This window comes from Triturus cristatus, chromosome 1_1, assembly GCF_964204655.1.
Source record: "Triturus cristatus chromosome 1_1, aTriCri1.1, whole genome shotgun sequence".
NCBI classification, from domain to species: Eukaryota; Metazoa; Chordata; class Amphibia; order Caudata; family Salamandridae; genus Triturus; species Triturus cristatus.
In genome coordinates this window covers 833,062,373-833,085,739 of record NC_140579.1, presented here as the reverse complement: position 1 = coordinate 833,085,739, position 23,367 = coordinate 833,062,373, and the positions used below count along the sequence as shown (strand labels likewise).

The 23,367-nt window shown below is 51.2% G+C and overlaps 1 pseudogene; it reads left to right on the top strand.

Moving 5' to 3' along the window:
* The window catches only part of LOC146871149 (uncharacterized), a 417,898-nt pseudogene that overhangs the window by 196,380 nt on the left and 198,151 nt on the right, over positions 1–23,367 (top strand).

Sequence of the window (23,367 nt, the reverse complement as noted above, 5' to 3'; positions counted from 1 at the left end):
ACGCGACTTCTGCTGCTGGAGTGGCCGTGAGCAACGTAAAGGCCTGTCAGCCCGAGCAAAGTAAGCAGCTGCCCCCTCAAGCCGTAGCTCGCAACGCAAGGAGGAGATTTATGTGTCTGAGCGCTGAGCCCCTGTGATCCCCGCCGGGTTATAGAGACCTTTGTCAAGACCTAATGGTGCCCTGGTTCGCTGCATACAGACGAAGCTAACAGCGCGCTGCGCTGTGACATCACCCCGAGGCTGCCCTCCGGCTTCTGTCCCCTTCGCGGTGACCTGTGACCCGCCCGGACGCCCCGCGAAGCTTTGCCATCCCCGGGACGTCGGAGACTGCAGCGCGACGCGGGACGCCTTGGTGCTGAACTACGAGGCCGCCCCGAACTCCCCCCTTCACAGACTGCAAGATTCTGGTGAGTTTGCGCTGAAGCATACGGCCCGTATTCCCTTCCGTACGGACCGTACAGACATCAGGAGCGTCTGGTGTGTGAAGCCGTACCCGCCTTTATCATCCCCCAGTCTGGTGCGCTAGTACGGCTCGTACTTACTTGGATACGGACCGTACTGCCCGCTCAAAGTGCTTTGGAGAACCTTGTGTTGTGTTTTGACACGGACTGCCAGCGTTCGGATCGTACCAGCGCGGCCGCCTGTGTACGGCGCGTCCGCTTTTCAGGTGCGGACCGTACTGTATCAGAGAACCTTGCCGGTGCTCACACGGGGAGCGTGGAGCTTGGCAAGCGAGCTGGTTCGACGCGGATTGACGTGGGTACGGCCCGTATGGTTCGAGGCTGGTAGACGCGTCCCTCACGTGAGAAGCGTGAGGAACGGCACGACGTGCTAGAAAAGTGGTACAAAGCGTTTCTGAAGTCCTACGAGGCACACCAACCCCCCAAAGAACTTATTTCAGGTAGAACTGTGCCATTTTGAAAGCTGTGGCTGCCCTTAAACCTTTACAAGTAACTGGAACCCTAATTCACCAGGAGAACTGTATTCATGCAACCTGCCTAAGTGAAACCTTTTATATAAAGAATTATATTTTGGATAAATACAGCCTTGTGTCTTTGTGTGGTGGGGTGGTGATTATTGTGTGGGACAACTTGAACGCTTAACCTTATGCCCTCTGGAAATTTAGCCTGACTGCTCGAGCCACGTTACCTAGAGGGTGAGCAGGGGTTATTTTTAAAGAGGTGATCCTTTGCCCTGACTTGGATGAAAAGGGTCCCTGCTTGTGGCAAGTGCATACCTGCGCCAACCAGAGAACCCGGATTCTAACATTGGTGGCAGCGGTGCAGATTTACGGATTTGCGTTCTTGGTGTCTGCGCACTGATTACTAACCATTGCACAGTAGACGGTCCAGTAGCTTAAGCCACAGAACTTTTTATGATTTAATTTCGCTTGCCAAGTAAAGAAGATCCCTTGCGTTTGAAGCCATGCCGGGCTCAAACAGCATAGAGAAAACCGCGTAAGCCTCTGAGGCTGGAGAGGTTGAATGGGATGAGTCAAAACTGGACAGCTATAAGAGAACTGAACTCAAGTACTTCTGCAGGAAGCTCAAGGTTCCACATGCAGGATGCAAGAACAGATCAGATCTCTACAAGGCGCTGAAAGCCTGGATTGAATCAAGGGGTGCAACTAAGGAAGTTACACCATTGAAACCAGCGGAAAGCGTTCGCAGTTTTGGCAGAGGCCCGTCGCCAGAGGAGCTAGCAGACAGGCCGCCAGGGATCACGAAGTGTTGTTGGCAGAGCTGGAAGTAAAAAGCCAATTGGAGCTAGAAAGCAAGAAGCTGGCTCTGGAAGAAAAGAAAATGGCTCTTGAAGAAAAGAAAATGCAAATGGAGCATGACTTCATAATGAAGAAATATGATATGGAGCTCGAGAGGCTTGAGGCCAGGAGTGTCTCAGCCCAGCAGCACAAAAGGTGCGTAGCTCAGAGATTGAGCTTTTCTGAGTGGGAGGAGGAATCCAGCTCAGATGGTGGCAGCAGTATTGAAGTTTCTAATGCTGAGAGAGTAGTACGCACACCCAGAGATGTGGCGCCTGACTTGAAGGAGGGGGTTAACACACACCAGGAGGTTCAAGGGCATGAGGTAGCTCCAGTAGTGCGCAGTATCCCTGAAGGGAATAGGGTAACTGGCGCAGGGGTTCATGGTGCTAGTGGCGGGAGGGACACTCTACTGACTCTAGATGAGAGGTGCAGGGAGAGGGGTTCCCCCAAAATTGAAGTCCTGGTATGTAAGTGTGAAGACCGCCCAGAAGAGTGTGGGTTGTGTGACAGAGACAGTCAGATACTGTCTTGCCAGTCTCAGGAGAGTGGTGTGGAGTACGTGTGTGAGGCACTGGATGGTACGGTGAAGGATAGTTTGGTTTACCCTGCTAGGGGGCTGTGTGATCCAATTGTGGGAGAGCATATTGTAAGTCCCTGTTTTCCAGAGCTATGCCAACACCTGTGGGAGAGTGAGTTCTCTGACCGCAGAGAGCTCACATTGGAGGCAGACCTTTTGGTGGAGTCCAGAGGGTCTGGAGAGGCATTGGGGAGTGACCCCGTGGGGAGTGGCTCAGGTATCTTCCAACCCAGAGTGGTGGAAGTGGTGCAGAGTAGCCCAGCTAGGTCCCACGGTAGTGGGAGGGGTGTAGGGCCTCACGTCCTGTCTCAGTGGAGAAGGAGTGAGTGTGGGGCTGCGGGCCCCCAGGTGCCCGAAACCCAGTCTCAGAGCCTGGATGGTTTTTTAAGAGAACACCAGGCAGGGAGCCTAGGCTGTCCTGATGGGCCGCCCGTCGAGGGGATCCCCTAGTGTCTGGTGAACAGGGAGTGTCTGTAAGCAGGCCTCCCTCAGTTCTGGTGTCTGGCGGTACCGCTCCAGTTGGGAGGGTGCAGAGGTCCAGATTGAGGTGTGAGAGGGGGACAGAATCCCCAGGGGAAGAACCAGTGGGTCAGGGGCCAGCCAGAAGGGCTGCGTCACCAGTGAATGACCATGGTGACACCACTTCGGTCCTGGGGGATCTTCAGGCACTGTCAGATGGACAGGGGTCGGGAGATCAGCGCCAGGCAGACTGTCACACGACACATGAGATATGTGTCACCCTCAGGGGGGGCATGCGTGCTCCCCGGGAAGTCCTGGTGCGCCAGGCGAGCGTTCAACCGCATGGGTTGGTCCCAGGGTTGGGAAGCCAGGTTCAGGGGTTATCTGACCTGGAGGGTGGGACAACTGTAATCAGTGCCCTGACCCGAATTGCTTCTAGGGGTACCACTCAAGTTGGGAGGGTGCAGTACTCTGGAAGGGGGTGCAGAGGGAGGGAGTCCTCGCCTCTGGCCCCAGTGCAGCCTGAGGGTTTAGACCCTAGACTGGAGAGCCAGGGTCAGGTGTTGTCTGACCTGGAGGGAGGGACATCTGTAATCAGTGTCCCTACCAGTCTGTCTTCCAGGTGTACCACTCCAGGTGGAAGGGTACAGCCATCTGGAAGGGGGTGCAGAGGGAGGGAGTCCTCGCCTCTGACCCCGGCTCAACTGAAGGGTTTAGGCCCTAGGTTGGAGGGCCAGGTTCAGGGTGTCCCCCCTGACCTGGACGCCCAGTTGCAGGATAGAACCCCTGAACTGGTGGGCGAACTGCGCAGGACACCTGCCCCAGGTGCCCTGGCAATTCTGGAAGGGGGTACCACTCCAGGTGGGAGGGTACAGAGCCCCAAGGAGGAGGACCGGGTGTGGGAGAGGCCACCCCAGTCTTTAGTCCAGCCGTCGGGTACAGTCCTGGGGCTGGTGGGTCAGTGCCAGGATGTCATACCTGACCTGACAGGAGGGAGAATGGACAACGGGTGCCAAGCACCTGGGGCTACTGCCCCCCCCGCTCCCTGGGGCCACAAAGGTTTGAGAGCCCTGAGAGGCATACGGCCTGGGTCTCATCCCTGACTACTGTCAGTGGCCACTGTAGCATTTTGCTATCTGTCTGTTGGGACACACCTGGGAGCCAGTTAAGGTTAGGTGCTGCACAGGTGGTGTCCACAGGTGAGGAGAAGGGTTCTCCATGGATTGGCTTGGTGGGCCCTGAGAGTATGGACAGAGGGAGTCCGATAGGTTCAGATTGGCGTAGAAATGGAGTCTGCCCCTGCAGTTGCGGGCCAGGTCCTTGTTCTATCGCCCCAAGCAGGGAAGACCATCACGGTGGTGATTGGCCTACCCTGCGTTTTGGCTGGAAGGGGGTTGTGTTGGACTTGGCCCTTTTTGCAGGGTCATCCCGAAACTTTTTGCCTTCCTCCTGTATTTTTCCTGACCTGTTGTTGGCTGATTTATGACTCTGGGCACCTTACCACTGCTGATCAGTGCTAAGGTGCATATGCTCTCCCTATGGTAAAATGTATACATTGATTGGTGTCCATGATTGGTTTATTTGGTTTACTATCAGCCCCTAGTAAAGTGCACCAGGAGTGCCAGGGCTTGTAAATACAAATGCTGCTGGTGGGCCTGCAGCACTGGTTGTGCCACCCACAGAAGCAGCCTAGTAAAATGTGTCTAGGGTCTGCCACTGCAGAACCTGCGCGTGGTTTGGTACTGTCACGCTGACTGCGCAAGTGCACCCACTTGCCAGTCCCTCAACCTTCCCTTAACTACATATTAGTCACCCCTCTGGTAGGCCCAAGGGCAGGGTGCATTGTAGGCGTAAGTTAGGACATGCCCTGATGTGTGTGGCATGTCTTAATAGTGAATTACAGCCATTTTCGTTTTTCACTATTGAAGGCTACCTGCTCTCCATAGGCCAGAATGGGCTGCTGGAATTACTACACGCTGTAATCCCAGGGGACTCATAGAGCATGGTAGAAAGTCATGTTTAGTATGCCTGAACTCAGAATAATAAAATTATTATTTTAGTAAAGTTTATTTTAATATCCTGCGTTTGTAAATACTACTTTTTAGAAAGTTAGTATTTACTGATCTGGCCATTCAGTCCGCCTCTGCGCTGTGTGTGTGTGTTCTGCCTAGTAACAGGAAAGGAGCAGGGCTGGGGAATTCCAAGAGACAGGCTGGCTGCCAGGTGGTGGGTAGAGAGATTACACCAGGATGGGTGGGAGGAGTACACCTTGACTCTTGAATAGATCTGTGCTCTGCCAGCACAAAGCCGGCTCCGCCCCCTGTGGAGCGGCTGATGTCTCTGCCCTGCTGCTGAAAGGAAAGAGCAGAGTCACCACAACAATGTGCTCCAAAAACTGGACTGAGCCAGGCCCAGGCCCCCTGGCGCTAAAGAACAAAAGAATTGTGCTATAAAGTAGGAGCTTGGCTCCTAAGAAATCAGATCCTGTTTGCGCCAAGACGAACCTCTGCCTGAAGGAGAAGGACCTGGAGAAGCTGAAGGAGGAGTACTGTCTCTCTGCCTGAGAGACTGGCCTGCAGTGGGTGCCTGTCTGCTGGGAGGAGAGGAAAAGACTTAAGGAAAAGACTTTGCATCAACTTGTGCTGTTAAACAATCTCCAAGGGCTTGCTGGTGAACTTGCCCCCTGATCGGCGCCCCAGGAACAGTGGGCGCTACCTTCCTGAAAGAAGAGGAGAGGTGCCTGGAAGTGATTCTACAAGCTGACCCTGGAGAACTGGTGCATCCCCTGATCTCGCTGAGCAACGCGACTTCTGCTGCTGGAGTGGCTGTGAGCAACGTAAAGGCCTGTCAGCCCGAGCAAAGTAAGCAGCTGCCCCCTCGAGCCGTAGCTCACAACGCAAGGAGGAGATTTATGTGTCTGAGCGCTGAGCCCCTGTGATCCCCGCCGGGTTATAGAGACCTTTGTCAAGACCTAATGGTGCCCTGGTTCGCTGCATACAGACGAAGCTAACAGCACGCTGCGCTGTGACATCACCCCGAGGCTGCCCTCCGGCTTCTGTCCCCTTCGCAGTGACCTGTGACCCGCCCGGACGCCCCGCGAAGCTTTGCCATCCCCGGGACGTCGGAGACTGCAGCGCGACGCGGGATGCCTTGGTGCTGAACTACGAGGCCGCCCCGAACTCCCCCTTCACAGACTGCAAGATTCTGGTGAGTTCGCGCTGAAGCATACGGCCCGTATTCCCTTCCGTACGGACCGTACAGACATCAGGAGCGTCTGGTGTGTGAAGCCGTACCCGGCTTTATCATCCCCCAGTCTGGTGCGCTAGTACGGCTCGTACTTACTTGGATACGGACCGTACTGCCCGCTCAAAGTGCTTTGGAGAACCTTGTGTTGTGTTTTTACACGGACTGCTAGCGTTCGGATCGTACCAGCGCGGCCGCCTGTGTACGGCGCGTCCCCTTTTCAGATACGGACCGTACTGTATCAGAGAACCTTGCCGGTGCTCACGCGGGGAGCGTGGAGCTTGGCAAGCGAGCTGGTTCGACGCGGATTGACGTGGGTACGGCCCGTATGGTTCGAGGCCGGTAGACGCGTCCCTCACGCGAGAAGCGTGAGGAACGGCACGACATGCTAGAAAAGCGGTACAAAGCGTTTCTGAAGTCCTACGAGGCGCACAAACCCCCCAAAGAACTTATTTCAAGTAGAACTGTGCCATTTTTAAACCTGTGGCTGCCCTTAAACCTTTACAAGTAACTGGAACCCTAATTCACCAGGAGAACTGTATTCATGCAACCTGCCTAAGTGAAACCTTTTATATAAAGAATTATATTTTGGATAAATACAGCCTTGTGTCTTTGTGTGGTGGGGTGGTGATTATTGTGTGGGACAACTTGAACGCTTAACCTTATGCCCTCTGGAAATTTAGCCTGACTGCTCGCGCCACGTTACCTAGAGGGTGAGCAGGGGTTATTTTTAAAGAGGTGATCCTTTGCCCTGACTTGGATGAAAAGGGTCCCTGCTTGTCGCAAGTGCATACCTGCGCCAACCAGAGACCCTGGATTCTAACAGCGCCACCTTAAGTGGAATCATATCGTTGAGTACCCGGAGATAGTGGCCAAAATGAAACTCGAACTAAGCAATACCATGGGTGTATTAGGTACCAAAGATGACAGCCAGGAATGGAAGACGATGGTGATGGAGGAGCATATAGCCCTCTTTGATCGCCTGAAGTCCTATTTTCTTAAGCACGGTAGCACCAGGAAATCCAACACAAAGAAATCCCACAGGTGGGATAACGAGGAATACCGCCAGGCCAGGGTTGAGTTAGGATCTGCCTTAGGAAATAGAGATGGGGATAGAGTAAGGCTGGCAAGGAACAATTACAGGAAGGTAGTCGGAGATGCTAAAAAACAATGGGACCAGGCTAGATGGGGCGACCTACTGGAAGCGTGCAAGGATAAAAATCCGAAATTATTCCGGGATAAATATAAATGGGAGAAGGGCGGATGCCCAGATCCCCCACAGAACAACGTAGCCCAGGAGCACTGGGTGGAGTTCTTCAAACCCCAGTATGCACCATCAACAGACGAATCGGATAGTAGACCCCTTGACGACAAACCCTTTACTAATTGGGTATTTACTTTAGGCGATGTGGCTCGGGTATTAGACACAGTGACAACTGGCAGAGCTGTGGGGCTCGACTGTGTACCCGCCGATGTGTTTTTGCACAATAAACCGCTGTGGTGTAGTTATATATGCACTATTGCCAATGCAGTTGCATGCGGTGCCCCAATCCCGTCCTCATGGAAGGGAGAGGAAATAATACCTGTTTACAAAAAGGGCGATAAATCGGTGGCAGGCAATTACAGGCCGATCAGCCTTATAGATTCCATCCAAAAGGTCGTAGGGCGGTTGATTCTGCATAAACTACAGTTATGGATAGACAAACACCATATACTCACCCCATTGCAGGCAGGGTTTCGCCCTCTTATAAGTACAATAGATCAGGTATTCCGTTTTATGTCAATTTACTGGAAGACTGTTCTACTGGGCAGGGGAGCATTGTATGCAGTATTCGTAGACCTGAAGGCAGCGTTCGATACTGTGCCACGCTGCAAGTTGTGGCACGTATTAGGAGAATTGGGCATGCCTCTGGAGTTGCTGTCCCTAATCGTCCGCTTACATGAGGAAAACTATGCTTGGGTGCGGTGGGGATCTAGGGGTGAGGTTACGGAGACCTTTCCTGTTGGCAGGGGAGTGCGGCAGGGGTGTGTGCTTGCACCTACCCTGTTCTCATTCTTCGTCAATGGGGTGGCCGATCACCTGGCCCGGGTCCCCTCCGACGCCCCAGTACTATCAGGAGTCCATATCCCTGTCCTCATGTTTGCGGACGATACCCTACTAATTTCCAAGACACCCAGCGGCCTACAGAAAACTCTAGAGAGGTTCGAAGAGTTCTGTAGTATCCGGGGGCTAGAAATAAACACGGGGAAGACTAAATTCACGTCGTTCAATGAACATAGATCCTTTCGGGGCAAAATTAGCATGAAAAATGTCATGCTAGAGCAAGTTAAAGCCTTTGCATATTTGGGCGTATCCTTACAGAAGGATATGGGTTGGAAACATCAACTCAACCTGACTGCTCTTAAATTTAAACAACAGGTGGGGGTGCTTCTAGGGAAGTTTAGAACCTCCTATACGAAGCCCGTTACCCCGGTAATGGAAATTTATGGGCTAAAGGTTTTGAGCTCTGTTCTCTACGGAGCGGAGTTATGGGGATTCGCGAACCTGAATCAACTGACTGTGGTCGAGAACTCATTTTTACGCAAAGTGGTTGGAGTTCCAGTGAGTACCCCGATGTCTCCTCTTCGGATAGACCTAGGCAGGAAGGCTGTAAATGAATCCGCAAAGCTGCGACCATTATTATATTGGCGTACACTTTGGTGCACAGAAGAACTAGAACACTACGCAAACGATCTCAAGGACGTTATGGAAGCTGATACCTTCCATAAAATCCCTTGGCTAAAAGAAAACAGATCGCTCCTAGTGAGGATGGGCTTGAGCGACATGTGGAACAATCCCCAAAATGCAGTTTTCCCCTCAAAAAAAGCATTGAAGAGCATGTATTGGGATTGGGTAATGGAAGAGGCTTGTATGAGCAGATCCACAAGGCACCTAACAGGCCTATTTCTAGAATTTAAACAAAGACCTGCACTAGAAAAATACTGGGATGCAATTATGAAACCCCATGATAGGAAATTGTACTTTCAAATGAGGATTGGCTCCCTCCCATTGAGGTCGTTCACAAGCAGATGGGTAGGGTCCGCAAAAGAAGTATGTCCATGGTGCCCAGATAACCAGGAAACTTTAAGTAATCTATTGTTTTTCTGTCCTATCTATACTGTACCATGAAGGGTATGGGTCATTCCCATCTGCAAATCACTGGGCCTTAGAAAGCACGAGGAAGCACTTTCTTCGATCAGATGCGTCTCCTCATATTGCGATTGCTCTGGCCAAGTTCTTAGGCTGGGCATGGTCCATACGAGCTAAGGCGTTAAAACAACATCAAACTATTCCCTAAGAGATAGTTGTTTACAGTTGGAAATAGTGGGGATGAGGAGGCAACCCTAATCTATGGTCTTGTACCTTTGGGAGAGAATGCGTTTTAAATTTTAGGATATGTCTGGGGTTTGTATCCAGACTATTCTTAGTATTATTCGACTAATGTTTTTTATTTAATACATTTTAAGATCTTTTATCATGTAAATAATTGCATTTATAGTTTTATATCTTAATCACATTGACATTGCCTAACTGGTGTAATGAGTTTTGATGACAGAATTGTCGAATAAAGTTATTTGATATATACTCACCTCAACCTGGCACAATGGTAGTAGGCGATCCGAAGACTTAACAAACATTGTCATGCACAAGGGTCAATGTGTGTCCTTTAGGCCCGTGTCTCTCACTGACCTGCCCAAGTGTGACCAGGAGTTATATGTTATTTTAACCTCTCCTGGCATCATGAGCAATTTTAAAAAAATGTGCTTCATTAAGGACGTATATCTCTGACTTTGTGATAGTTGTGCTAAATCCAAGGCAGAGAGTGCTCCGAGATGCCTTAGCATAATATTCTACCAATGGAACTCCATTTCTCAAGCTCTGGAAATCCCCACCACCATAATATTTGAAAATATTTTCATGACTTTTTATATCAACAGCTGGAACCACAGTGAAAATTTTGCTGAAAATTGATGCATCAACTACACCTTCTACAACACTGCCTGGTCCAACTACAAATCCTTGGGGCAAGAGTAAGATTCACTTCAAAATCATCGGGACAGGTAACACCAATTGGACTCTCGTATCGCAAATAACTAAATATGGTCAAGGCATTAAAGTCGGTTCAAGTGAATAACACTCACACCAGACAGAAAATTCAAAATAATATTTTGGACTGGTGTTTTACAACTCTCCCCCACAAGAAGGCAAAGCAAAATCAAGCATTGGCAAAGCCAATAGGTCTTGCCTGTGGGACCAATTGATTTAGACATGCTGTACTGCAGACTGATGCGGTACAGCATGGCTAATAAACAGAAAAAAGCCTACGCAGCCGTGTGCATCATTTTGTAGGCTCGCACAGCAAGCAGACGCGTCCCTTCAAAATCACACGTGTTTTTTTTATTTTATTTACCGATTTGAGTTGGGTTGGTAAACAAACACACACAAAAAGCAACACCAGTGGGTGGAGAAAAGAACGCTGGTGAGGGAAAGTAACAGTCACAGAGGACAGGAAGCAACAGAAAGGCAGGGGAAGCAACACTGAGGGAAGTGGAAAGCAACACAGGGTGCATTGGGGAAACAACATTAACCTCTTCGACGCCGATGACGGAACGGTTCCGTCATGCACGTCGGTTGGGCTGTGCTTATGACGGAACCGTTCCGTCATGGCCCCGCCCGCGCTCAGATCTTTCAGCACCGCGCGGGAATCCGCGCAGCGCTGAAGAGGTTAAGACACAGCAATTTGGAGGAGGTGGAAGCGAACTAACAAGAAAGAGCACAACATGGAGTTAAAGCACAAAGGAGAGTGGCTCAAAGGGCAAAGCTATGTAAAAGTAAAAGTGTAAGGAGGAGCAGCTCAATAGACAAAGTTGTGCAAAATTGAATTTTTCTAATGTTATGAAAAGAAATGTGCTGAAAACCCAGAGAATGGGGGAAAAGCATACAATCTCATTAAATGCCTTTAACAAAAAAGATCTTGAAAAGCAGACACTTGTGGAAGAGTAAACGGAGCCAATCAGAAAGATGGTAAATGGGCTATGCTCCATGGGAGGGACAAATACTTTATGGACAGGCTAAAACAAATAAAATCATTGAACAGAAAGAAAGAAAATAAAAGTGACAAAACAAATAGCCAATGGAAACCAAAGGACAGAATTGTTTTCTAGGTAAGCTATCAACATGTCTTCAATTCAACTTTTGCAAAAAAGACGGCTGCACTGTTTGGCAGGCTTCAACCTAAGAAATCAAATAACGTGGACACAAAAACAATACATGATACAACAGCTATTCTAAAGAAGAACTTAGGAGCTCACAACAAAAATATTGTTCAAATAAAATTAGTAAAGTTGTGCAGTTTTAGAGCACTTCCGGACCAATTGTTTGACAAAATAGACTGTGTATTTAAAAAAAAAAAATCATTTTACATTGCATGCTGGAGGTTTCTCCCTCCAACCTGCCTTATGATGTTTTACATAAAAGGAGCAAATGGTGCATTCTACATCACTTCTGAACTTATTTTAGGATATTTTAAAGACAGGACTGTTGAAGCTGTTAAAGTGTTTTGAAACAAAAGAGTTAGGTTTTCATGCAATGAATGGCAGTAACAGTAACAGAGCATCCACTAAAAATGTACACCCACATAACTCTTATAATTGGTCGACACAAAAGGCACCACACAAAAACACGCCCTGGTTAAGTACCACATAAATCATGAAGTTGTTCTCAATGGCAATAGATTGCCACCAAAGTATCACTTCAATTGCCCCAACAGCAACCACCCCTAAAGGAGCAATGTAGTTTTGATTACGACCTGTACTGGAAAAAAGAACGGCCTCCAAGGTGACATGATAATCAACAAACCTTCTCCACTTTAGCTGTTAAACTGCACCCAACAAGTCAAGCCATTGACTTGACGTCAGCTAAGAAATGACGTAACATAAACCTTGAGGATGTCACCAGGAGCTGTAAAACTGTGACAAATTAAAAAGTTACATTTATAAAATGTTTGTCACTCCATGTACACTTGTAGGGCTCCATTGACGAGGATATTTTCGTCTAGTGTGGCGTACTCCTCGACAGTCAGGAGTAAGTTACACAAGTTTGAATTAAGTCACAGCTACTCAATCCAAACATTATGTTTATCAGACAGATTTGCCTATCAGACATTTAAAAGAAACATGATTAAATGTTGACAACTTGTTCCTGAGAGCAGCCAACGGTAATAATGGCCGCCTTCTAACGCGGCTCCGAAGCCCGATCCGCCTATCCTGCCTAAATTCGGCCTGAATCCTATCTCTTCACTCCGATAAAGAGTGGGATACCGACCCCAAAAGTCCAGGGAAACTAATTGTGGCAAAACAATGACTGGCCGCCGGCGTACCTGTGCTGAGCGACCGCCGCAACTGAGGCCCCATAGCGCAATTTGGTGGTGCGCCCTCCTCCGGGACCTCCCGATGCAGTGACTGATCGAGCTGCCATCCCCGGAGTGCTGCGAGAGGCAGTGACGATCTGCTGCGCACCAGATTGAAGAGCAGCAGACCGGGAAGCACGCCCGGGCAGAGCCTCGGCATCCCGGGTGGTGGATGTGATGTTGGGCCTCTGGCCCTCATTACATAATTGGTAGACACAGACACCAGGCGAGGTAGTGTAGTAACTGGCCACGAGCCCGTGCACCCGGGCCCTTTTATTGACGGGGCCACGTCACTCGTGGCACCCGTGATGGATAGGTGTGGGGGTGCAGTGTGTCCAGCCCTCGAGGGAGTGGCTGGGGTAACAGCTTCCTGTGAAACACTAGAATGTGTCCCGCAGGACATTGCATTCCTCCCCAACTTAAGTAAGGAACAAACAAAACGTTAGTCCAACCTGTGGGGACAAAACAAACAGTTATCTGAATACCACAGGGTCCATCAGTCTTCTTAGTCAGGTAGCAGGACGACGTCAGACAGGAGCTGGTAACTTGACTTGCAGCAGGACCTTCTCGGCGGGCACCCGTAGTTTAACCTGAGGAGTTCAGGACATGACCGCTGGCCTGGAGATGTCCACTGCATACCATCAGTTCACTGATGATGACACGTCATAAGATCTTGCATGGCCCCCACCTTGCCGACATTAGTGATTGTCTGTGGTAAGTTCTTTCAGTTCTTTACAGTGGGTTGCATCATGACCGTAGATGGAGTCTACAGTGAGAATTCACAGAGGTGTTGCAGGACCGACTGTCCCTGTTGAATTGCTTGGCTGTGACCGGTAACCTGTCGGTCTGGGGAGGCCTGTCGTCAGGGTTGCTGCAGGACTGTGGGAGGGCTGTGCTGGGGGCCGCTTGTGTGCCGTCTGGGGGCAGCTGCAGGACCGCCGAGGAGCCGTTACTTAGTCGCACGCACAACACTCACGGGTGGATGAGTCTTGGCCAAGACTTGCACTCGCTGCCGCGGGTTCGGTGTAGGCCAGGTTCACAGGTGGCTTCTGATTTCTTTTAGTCGGCTGGTGTGGCAACGGTGTCGGACTCCAGTCCATCGGTACTCTGGGGGTGATGTTGTTTGACGCAGGTGCTGAGGGCTGGCGTGATGGCGGTTGTCAGCCATGTGGTGAGTCGATACAGCATGTGGTGGTAACTTGCTGGGAGAGTTGTGTACCAAGAGGGACTTAGCAGCCATGTGTCTCTGCCTTGTGGAAATTGATCTTCGGTGTTGGCTTGACACGTAGAGCGTGTGTATTCTCTTTTGTCTGGCTTGGGGCCACTGCCGACTCCATCTTGAGGCGGTGTGAGGAAGGACGCTCGGGGCTGATCTTCACCCGTGGCACATGCGGTCTGGGCAGGGATGCTGCTTGACTTAGACCGCCGACATTCGGGGGGTAGCCGGTCACCTGGGGAAGCGTTGGGGAGAGACGCGGTTCGCGACTGCTGCGGCTTACGTTCGGTTCTCCCGTGAGGCTGTGTCCAGGGATGTCGGTCCGCCTTGTTGGCTGTCTGATGTGTCAGGGTGTGCTCTTGGGTTGCTGTGAGTCCTCGGTCTTCTCCCTTTGTTGGTCTGTTCAGCCCACCTGTGTTCATCTGGTTTTCGGGGTGACAGGGCTGTCACTCTCTTCTTTTCTTCGAGGACGTCGCGCTTGGACCTCGAGACGGCACTGTCATGGCGCCGGCTTCTGCCTTCGCTCAGGCGCGCTCCTTGCTTGCTGGGCGACGTGACGTCCGGTCGCGTGTCGCTGGTTGTAGGCGCGCATCTTGCTGTGGCGGTCTGCGACGTGGAGTCTGCAACTCCTCTTGCCTGTCGTGGGTCGCGGCCGACTGTCTTGAGGCAGTGTGAGGGAGAACACTGTGTGTGGTCTTTGGCCCACAGCAGGGCTTCGCTGGGGCGGTGGAGACGTGGGTGCTCTCCTACCTCCGTTCAGCAGTGCTTCCTTGTGGACATGTCTCTATCTCTCGGGTGCCTGCCCATGCTGTCAGATTCGCTGGCGTGGCCTTCTGTGTGTCTCTGACTTAGTGCGCTCCACTTTCTTCTGGAACGCTTACTTCTGGCACGTGGTGTACCTGAGGTGTAGTTTGCGGTGATGTCTGTACATCGGGAGGAGCAAATGGCGTTATCTCTGCTCCGGCGGTGGCTTTGGGCAGCCACGTGTGGTGCGTACACTGCACCAGTCATTTTTTGTGCTGTCGATGGGGACAGCTCCGCTGCGACGTTGCCGTCTGTTCCGCTTGCTTGCGTCTTGTGGTAGCATGGAATCTACAGTATCGCGCCTACTGCGATGAGTGTCTGTGTCTTGGACTTCTTGGGGCCTTTGGGTGGACATGGAAGTATTCGCTTTGCCGCTGACTCCTTCTCCTGTGCCGCTGGGGCTCCTTTTGGGGCATGCTGCCTTACTGGGCTTTGCTGTCCGTTTACGTCTTGACGTTTTCCGGGGATGGAGCGGACCTGGGCCCCTGGTACCTCTATTCTAGGTGTGGGTTCGGAGTTGCTCTCCTGTTGGGAGCATTCTTTGGCTGACCTCTGCAGTGGCGCTGGGAGCAGTGCTCCGTCTCTCTGGCTTGTCTTGCCTGGGAATGAGGTTTGTGGTCTCCTTTCCGCTGTGCATTGGGGCTGTAGGCCCCGGGGGTGGCCATGGGTGTCACTCCTGTCCTGCTTGTGACTTGGCGAGGGTGTTTGCAGCCGGCAGCAACCTCTCTTGCGGCTGAGGTTGCCGGGGACTACCAGAGGGTTCACTGTACATGTGATCCTACCTCTTTCCTGTCGTTTTCTGGGGGGTGACTATAGTGCTGTATGGGTATCGCAGTGAACGACGGCAATTGTCCTGTGGGGATGGGCACTGTGACGGGAGGCACTATCCTGTTTCTCGTGGGTTTGCGTGCTAGGACTCTTCCTCCTGTTGGCCGCAGTGCCTAGGCAAGGGTTCTGGAGAGCTCCTGAACAGTTGTGAGGTGGCGCCACCTGTGATGTGAGTCCAGGATAGTCTTACTGCTGCTGTGGCAGTGTCTCCCAATGGTCATTAGGTGGCACTATTACACCCACCTTGTGGAAAATCTCACTCAGCACCTGAGTTGGAGGCTCATGCAGGGGGGCTGCTAGCTGTTGCAGCACTAGTTGTGTTTTCCCTGGGCTTGACCTGTGCGTGAGGGGGGGAGGTCCCCCAGTGATGCTGCATGTGCCGAGGCTGTCCGTTGTGGAGTAACTCTTGCTGGCTGATGGCTCCTTCCTTGCCCTTTGTGGAGTGCGTCAGAAAGGCAAAACGTGATGTGCGGACTCACCTGCTTCCCAGAGCAGGTGTTGGGGTCAGTTGTGGAGGAGCAGGCTTGCGGTAGCAGTGTCGCTCGGGTTGATCGACAGGGCAGCTTGCTGCCGCGTGTTGTTCTGCTGATTTCAGCCTGCAGAGCGGGCATGTGGGCGCTAGGTGGCGCTGCCTGCCAGTGCTCCTCTTCATCGGCTGCTGCGACCTCCTTGGTACTCGCGGGCTGTGAGGTGCGCTGCGAGCAGCTGGTGCAGGGCCTCCCACGACGTGAATGGCTCCTCTCTCCGTGACAACTCCGCGCTGGGCAGCCGTCGGTGTGCACGAGCCGTCCGGTGGCTCAGGCAGTACGGTAAGAGGGAGCGGGGCCAGGGCTGGAACGTCTCTCTCACTCTCTCCCCTTTGTGGGCTGCAGGGCCGTTCGACAGTGGAGACCACCACTTGAGCGCAGCGGCGGGCGCTTGTCAGGCAGTGCAGAGGGGGTGTAGGCACATAGGCGCTTTCCTCGGGTGGTTGTTCGGAGCAGTTGCGTCCCTACACCCCGTGCTATCAGTGCAGGAGTGGCGGGTGTGACTGTGGACACGTCCGGGCATGGACGGGGTACTCAGAGTCGGGGCCCCAGGCGCATCTAGCGCAGCGGCAATTCTTTCCCCGTCTGACTGCCTTCTGGTTCACAGACCTTCTGTTGTCGGGCTGGCCGGCGGCAGGGCTGCAGTGGCGGTCGTGCACGGGCTTCTGCAGGGACCTCCCCAGTGACATTGGTCCATGCCTTGGGTGTCCACCTGCCTCATCAGTGCGGTCTCGGCAGTGGGCACAAGTGGGCTCCACAGGCCGGCCACCTTGAGCCATCAGACGGGGAGGCGGCAATCGGGAGACACAAAGGGCTCAGTCATCACTGCAGTCACGGATGGCTGTAAACGGCACGCAGGGGGTACTGCCTGCCGGGCTCATTTCCTCTTCCACGAGGAACGAGGAAGCGTGAGGCAGCAGGCACGTGGGGTGAGCTACCCGCCTCGTCGCCAATGTTATGTTGGGCCTCTGGCTGGCCCGCATTACATAATTGGTAGACACAGACACCAGGCGAGGTAGTGTAGTAACTGGCCACGAGCCCGTGCACCCGGGCCCTTTTATTGACGGAGCCACGTCACTCGTGGCACCCGTGATGGATGGGTGTGGGGGTGCAGTGTGTCCAGCCCTCGAGGGAATGGAACACTAGAATGTGTCCACACTAGAATGTGTCCCGCAGGACATTACATTGGACTCGGAGTGGGCGTAGCTCTGCTGCCGATCGTGAGAGTTGCGGACCGGCCCCGGTAGAAATAGAGGCTCCGGCTTCTCGGGCCCTGCGTTTCATTGGCGGAAGTGGCCTGTGCCGCCGGCTGTGACGACGGTGCCCTGGTGGGGAGTGCATGCCTCTGCCCCTTCCCTCCAGCGAACTCCTTTCGAACAAACACCAGCTCACGGAGGAAGCACGCCTCAATTCCTTACATGTTGGGAGGTACAGGGCCCATACAGCAAGCAGGGCGAGTCTCTTTTAAGTAGAGCAGGCCCTTCCATGCCCTGGGGTAACCGGATAAGAGGTCCCAAGAGAAGCACTTACCGGGGATAGCTACAAACCTGGGGAGGGCCTCAGACGCTCCCTCTGTGCTACCGGAGATCCCTGAGGGCCCAGTGGCCGAAGTAGCTCGCCCACTGCTGTAGTCAAGGAGTACAGATCGGAGTCAAAGCCGTGTGGCACCTGCTGCATGTTGGAAATGGACTTCTGCAAAGTGGTGAGGTGAGGTGCAAGGATGCATGAGCCCACCTACATCACAAATTGATCTAGCAGTAGCGGTGTGCAGTGCTTGGTGTATTGGGGGCGCTGCCTGGGCGTATTTATACCCTGTGTGTGGTCTGGACTCTGTGAGGTTCTGGATGGCAGTAAGTGAGGAGCTGACGCCCTATATGTGCCTGAACAGCCCCTAGAAGTGCATAGACTCTACCTGTTTGCCTCTGCGCCTGCCCCCTCCCCCCCACCAATAGCAGTAGGGTGGGTGAACTGGGAGAACCGACAGGCCGGCAGGGAATTCTTCCTCCCTGAGCAGGCAGCGGCGAGTACTGGGACCGCCCTTTGTATATCGGCAGTATACACCACGCTGCGCCCTCACGATTGCAAGTGGGAAGGGATCCAAGACACCTGCGCAAAATAAACTTGCTAAATTTGCCTGGTCCAATTCAAAGGACAATAAAGACGCCACCTCTCAAGAGTGTACAGACAGTCAACAAGGCCCACCGCAGCAGCAGGAATTGACGCTTCAGGACATTATTGATGGAGCAAGGTTTCATATAAAAAGAAACTTGCTTGTATGCAATCTTCTCAAATAACTTATAACATTGTAACCAACCTGTCTGTGAATACTAATTTTGCACCACATTTAACATTTCGGATCTAGGGGAAGCTTTCTAGGTGCTTCACTAATGAATAACCCAAGTGTCCTAAAATGGCCACCAAAAACGTGGGAACTCTTCTGCGCATGCGTCTACTACATCTACGTAGTATGACGTCTTCTGTCGCTTGGGGGGAAATCTTTGCAGCTGCGCAATAGCTTTTAATATGGCTGCTTGAAACTATCGCACTAATGCACATGCTGTGCTGAAACTAACCTATGCATAGCAAAAGAAATATTAAGTAAATGGGGTTAGAGTAGAAGTAAGTGGTATACAGTGAATTCATTTAATTTTGTATTCTTACATGTTCTTTTCTGACTTTATTAACAGCTCGCATTTGGGCCTTGGAGGGAGACCGACGTCCCTATCCTTTGTGACAACTACGCATGCGCGCAACCTCCTTGTTCTGAAAGTAATGAAGTCATTGAGTGTCTGCCAATCCATGTGCCCAGCAAGGACATGGGAAGATCAACTCCTGACCCTACAAGAGGTAGAACTTGAAACATTGTATTACAGATTTATCGATCCACATATGAAATGTTTGTGGGAATAAAGCTTGTGGGTATTAAAATTAAGGGGCGGGGAATTAGACAATAGAACTAAATAAATTTATTGCACTTAGTATGGTGTGATGTCCTCACCCCATTGCCTGGCCCAATGAAATTGCGGGTGAACATGGAATTGAAACATTTGGGGTTGGCTCATACATTTGAATTGGTATAACAGAGGTAAATTCTAGATAGTTAGACACACTTGACCTACGAGATGCTGATGCTATGCTGAGATGCTGCCCGATTTTGCTGCAATCTGATTGAAGAATCCAACACTAGGGAAATTCACGGAGCAACCGAGGAGACACATTTAGGAAGGGGTCCGGACGAGCCCGAGCCAGAGAGAGTAGCACCAGAGAGGGGCGTAACTCTGGTGTTACACTAGAAGAGGTCACCTGAACCTGTCCTGAATCCTTGACACTCTGATGTCGGGGTCCTCACACCATTCTAGGTCAATATAACTGTAGGGTTAATGCTCTGTGCCTGCTCTCTATTCTTTCTCTCCTCAGGTACTGTCATTACAAGAATTTGATGCAAATTGATTATAAACTAACTGTACTATTTTTCCTGATGGAGAATTCTGGTATATCTATGTGTGTTCTGATTTGACTCACAAAATTATTAATTCAGATAAACTTTTAAAACTCCTTCTGAGTCTGTGGTTCTTTGAATAAAATAAATGTATTATATCCTCCCTATTCTAATCTACTACTAGATCTTTCGAACGTGCATTTACTAAGGAGACAGGAATGGTAAGAATACTGGTGGAAAGGTTTCCTAGGGTAAACCAAAATTGATGACCAGTGGATATTTGCTAGCTCATTGAATGTATGAATGTGTATGGGCCCAAATGAGTGTTGTGTGTATGAATGTGTAGCGCTGGTAATCTCCGCTGCATCATGATGGTGGCCACTACAGGAGTACAGACCTCCTTGGAGACCCGCATAGACACGGTAAATATTGAGGTTTCCCTCATCAGAGCTGACCTGAGGAAAATGGATTCCAGGGTGAAAGAGGTTGAGGATGTTAGGTAAAGACACGGCCCAGTTCAAGATGCAAGTGAGCCAACTGCAGTAACAACAGATCAAAATGAAGGTGCTACTCGATGACTATGAAGGTAGGGCCTGAAGAAATAACATACGTATCCTGGGGGTCCCGGAGTGAGCGGAAGGACCAGTGGCTGATCTGTTTGTCGAAAATCTGATTCTATAGCAGTTGCAACCCGCACGGCTCTCAAACTACTTTTCCATCAAGCGCGCACACCGAGTTCCCGGGGGTAGGCCTAAACCAGGGGCCACCCCGAGACCGAATATAGCACGAGTCTTCAATTTCTGAGATCGAGACATCATACTCCAAACATCACACTCTAAACCACTGCTCAAACAAGATGACAGCGTGATCTCCTTTTTTCCGGACTTCACCACAAAGGTTCAAGCTCAACGTCGCATCTTTATGGCGGTCAAACGTGCACTGAGAGAGAAATAGATGAAATACGCTATGCTTTTCCCAGCTAAATTCCGTATTGAATCAGAGGGCAAGGCGTGGTTCTTCTCCTCCCCTGAAGAAGCGTGGGACTGGCTGGAGGGGTGGCGTCGGGTAGAGAAGCCACAAAAAGACAGCAATGGATGGCCTTGCTCTTCCAGACCAGAAACTAACGCCACGCAGCAAGGTGACCCAACCCAAAGGGAAACGGACCCCACAACGAGGGACTAAACAAGCGGCATCGGTGGGACCGGAACGGGCATAGTTGCCCCAAATGGTATATGTCAGGCTGGGCACTGGTTCCGCGTGAATGCACTGGGACATCTCCCCTGGACCACAACAAGTGACTGTTCTATCACTATAACAGTAAGGCTTTGGAATATTTCAGCAGTTTTAGTACCGCAGCTGATGATGGGGCCGGAGAATACCCCGGTAATTTATTGTAATATGATTCCATCCTCACATGTGGGTATGGCTGCAACCAAGCACCTCTTTAATAGTGGGTGGGGCGACAGGCACTCTGCCTTGTCGGGGATGGATAGTTTGAAATCCACTGGCAGGGGGGCAGGGGGGCAGGGAGAGGGAAAGTTGGGGAAGGGTTAAGAGTTTTTATGTTTTATGTTTGGTTTTTAATCACAAAGCACCGACAGACAGATTTCATTACCTCTGTTTTCATCTCAATTGCACAGTATGTACTCATGCGGTCCTCGTGCCTGAATGTACTTGACTGCCCTTGTGTGTCTATCCACCTGCTTGTGGCAATGTGAAAAGAGGCGACTGCCCCCCCCCCCCCTACTGTATTCTCAGGTTTTCACATTTTTCTTATGCAGGGCCCATGGCTGGGACTAAGGTAGAAACATCACTGTCTATCCTGACATGGAACGTAAACGGATTGGGGGATAAAATAAAACGCGGGGTTGTTTTGCAGTATCTAAAGAGGCAGGCCTCGGATCTGTTGCAGAAACACTTAGTGGGCAACAAGTGTAAGGCCCTCACACGGTGGGGTTACAAGGTGGTGGTCCATGCGGGGTTCACCTCAGGGTCAAGAGGTACTGGTATTCTAGTCCGGAAGAGCCTCGTACTTACTCCCACCCGCACATGGGCGGATCCACAGGGGAGGTTTGCAGTTCTGAAAGCTAGTTGGGAAGGAAGACCGCTTAATGTGGTCTCGGCGTATCTTCTCCCTGCATTGGGTAAGGAGGCGCTTGCTGACTTAGGAAAAGTTTTGATAGATCTCCCCATGGGTACACTCATACTGGGGGGGATTTTAATATGACTATGGATGATCATACTGACAGACATCCCTAGCATCCCCTGAAATGGCCCAATACTCCAATTAAAGACTTAGCGCGAGCCATGGGCCTAGTGGACATATGGCGCACCCTGCTCCCGAGCTTGATTCACTACACCTATTACTCCAACGCCCACAAGAGCATGTCCCGCATTGACTATTTCCTCACCCATTTTTGCAGATGTCGGACATATTAGACACCCACGTGGTCTCCCGAGGGGCATTTAGGACCATTCTCCAGTGTGGATTGAACTTACTTATTACAATACGAGACACCGCAACACGATTGTCCTTCACCCCTGGCTACTTAAAATTCCAGACATCAAAGAGACCCTGATCACTCATACAGACCATTATTTTAATGAGAACGTTGGATCAGTAGAATCGCCGCAGATATTGTAGGAAGCTTATAAGGCAGTGCTTAAAGGGCAAGCTCTAGCGCTTAAAACAACTTATGTCAGGCAACAAAACCAGCAACTTTCTCAACTGGAGACTGAATTCCAGCGCTTAGAGGCACAACTTCCTTGCCCAGTGAAGATACGGCGCATTAATTAACTGTTACACAGCTAGAATACAAAACCCTGGCAAGGGAAAAGACAAGGGTCAGATTCCTCCGGTCGCAACACAAGGTTTATGAAATAGGAGATAGGGCATGGAAAATGTTGGCAAGGCTAGAGAAGAGGGAGCAGGGGAAGCGTTGGGTTCCCCAACTGACCGTCGGCGGGATGAGAAACATCTCAGATCCGCAGGACATCGCGGAAACATTCGCAGATCATTTAGAAAAGGTCTATACCCCCTCAACTCGGTATACAGCAGAGGACTCCCGGCAGCTGCTGGCTGACTTGCGCCTACCCACCCTATCGGAGGTAGATCGGGACTTCATGGACGAAGATCTGAAGGATGACGAAATTTGCAAGGCCATACATAGTATCCAGTTAGGAAAGGCAATGGGGCCTAATGGGGTCCCTATAAAATTCCTCAAGTCTGTAGCCCAACGGGTCGCACCCCACCTGAAAAACATGTATAACAAGAGCCTTGAGAAAGGGATTCTGCCAGAGGACCAGTGGCTGGTCTCTATTTTTGTCATTCGGAAACCAGGAAAGCCCGCTGACAGTTGCAGCTCTTACCGACCAATCTCATTAATTAACGTTGAGGCAAAAATACTTGCAAAGCTCCTGGCTTTCCGCTTGGTGTCAATAATCCCTTTGTTGGTCCATGCGGACCAATCTGGGTTTATACCGGGGAGAAACCGGCTCTAAACATTCGCCGGGTTAATAATGTTCTAGGGCGCCGAACCTTTATCTAGGAAGATGCAGTAGTACTCTCTTTGGATGCCTCTATGGCATTCGACTCTATAGAATGGCCTTATCTATTCGAGGTACTGAAATGCCTGGCATTTGGCCCGAGATTTCTGGGGTGGATCAGACTTCTCTATACGAACTTGAGGGGCCAGGTGAAAGTCAATAACCACACTTCTAGAGTGCTCCCATTGGGCAGAGGTACCAGGCAGGGCTGCCCCTTATTCCCCCCTGATCTTCTCCTCAATTCTTGAGCCACTGGCGACCTGGGTGAGAGGGGACGTCTCAATTAGAGGGCTGAAATGGGCGGAGGGACACAAAGATAGAATCTCAGTGTATGCGGATGACATCCTGATATATCTAGGGTCCCCATATGCCTCCATACACGCACTGTTGAACATCTTCATCAACTTTGGCAAATATTCAGGATATGCCATCAATTGGACCAAGTCGGTGCTATTTGTTCGGGGTCCTGCCCCCAGGCTCCCTCCGGGCTGTGAGATTGCAATAGCTCTGGAGGGAT